The following is a 1,757-nucleotide window of genomic DNA, read 5'->3' as shown; positions in this document are numbered from 1 at the left end:
GACACCCCCTGGACACCTGGGCCCCCCCGGCACCCCCCGCTCGGCCCTGCCTGCCATCCTCTGAGGGGGGCAACCCCCTGTCGGTGCCCGCTTCCAGGGAGAAAACAGCTGGAAACGGGGAAAAAAAACAGCACATCCTGGCACCGAGGTGAGGGGGGGCAAGGTATGGATGGGGGGGCTAGGTCCCCCCCCCAAATCACAGGAATGGAGGATTCTGCCCTAAAATCGGTGCCCCCCCCCCAAAAAAAAAACTGGAATGGGGGACTTGCCCCCCAAATGGGGGTGACCCTCCAAAAAGTGGCTGGAATGGGGGTAATGCCCCCAAAATGGGGGTGACCTCTAACATAGGGAAGGAGCCTCGAAAATGACTGGAATTGGGGTTTTCCCCCCAAAATCGAGCTCCCCCCTCCCGAAATGACTGTAATGGAGGATTCGCCTTCAAAAAAAAGAGGATTTGGGGGCATCCCCTGAAAATGTCGGGATTTGGGTGTCTCCTCCCAAAACAGGGGCTGGGGGGCCCTGCTGCCCCCCCCATGCACTGCACTTTCGGGGCTCCCCTTCGGAGCTGGACGCCTGGGCCCCTGTGGGTGGGGGAGGGGCTGCGGGGGCATCCCCTCCCCCCCCCCAGTGATGACACTCAGGATTTGGGGAGCCCCCAGCCTCACCCCCCCGTGTGTGTCCCCATGTCCCCCCATGTCCCTCCATGTCTCCCCATGTCTCCCCTGTTGCCCAATGCCCCCCCCATATTGCTCCCATGTCCCCAATGTCACTCCATGTGCCCCATGTCCCTCCATGTGTCCTGATGTTCCCCCATGTCCCTGGATTCCCCCTAGTCAAGCAATAACTGGGGCCTTGGGGACACTGGTGGCCATGGAGGTGCCCCCTCCCTCCTCCCCCGGTTGCACTGTGACCCCAGCACTGGGGCCACCCCTTCCATGGTGATGCCAGGCTGTGTTTCCATGGCAACCGGACCAGGCCCGGCCCCACTGTGAGGCCAGGCTGTGTTTCTGTGGCAACCGGACCAGGCCCGGCCCCATTGCGAGGCCAGGCTGCATTTCCGTGGCAACGGGACTCGGCGGGGGGGCCCCCCCCACAGCAGTTGGAGGGGAGGAGAACGGGTCCTGTACCCATGGCGAGGCCAGGCTGCGTTTCCATGGCAACAGTGGTAGGGCGCCCCCACCCCCAGCCCTACCACGAGGGCAGGCTGCGTTTCCATGGCAGCCAGACTAGGCCCGGCCCCACTGCGAGGCCAGGCTGCATCTCCATGGTGATGCGACCAGGCCCCGAGCCCCAAACAGGGTCCTGGGGGGGGGAACACGGGGACCCCCATGGGCACCCCTTTTGTGTGGTGGGGTCCTGTCCCCTCACCCCGAGCCAGCATGTCTGCATGTCTCTACTGTACCGATATTAACCATTATATGCAAAAAAAACCCGAACAGTGAAATCCAACCCCCAAATCCTCCCCCCCAGTCCCTTCCACGGGGAGGGGGGGGCCCGTGGGTACTATGCAAATGTTGGGGGACCCCCCCCAGCCCATTCCCTCCCCCCTCCCCCATTGGGAGCTTTATGCAACGATTCCTATGCAAATGAGGCCTAATTACCCCCCCCGGGAGCTGCATGTTTCGGGGGGCCCCACCTCCTGCTCCCCCCCGCCCCAGGCTGTGCTGGAACGAGCTACCCCCCCCTTTAATTACTAATTATTAACGCCTCATTAATAATTATTAATTATCCCCCTCCCCTTTAATACTCGTAGTAAT

The 1,757-nt window shown here is 62.0% G+C and overlaps 1 pseudogene; it reads left to right on the top strand.

Moving 5' to 3' along the window:
• LOC112957240 overlaps window positions 1–844 on the top strand; it is a 5,744-nt pseudogene extending 4,900 nt beyond the window's left edge.
• Window positions 845–1,757: the final 913 nt, after the last annotated feature.

Source organism: Nothoprocta perdicaria, unplaced genomic scaffold (genome assembly GCF_003342845.1).
Source record: "Nothoprocta perdicaria isolate Ctin4 unplaced genomic scaffold, notPer1 scaffold_701, whole genome shotgun sequence".
NCBI lineage: Eukaryota > Metazoa > Chordata > Aves > Tinamiformes > Tinamidae > Nothoprocta > Nothoprocta perdicaria.
The sequence above is the reverse complement of the archived record's forward strand: the minus strand, read 5'-3'. Positions and strand labels throughout refer to the sequence as shown.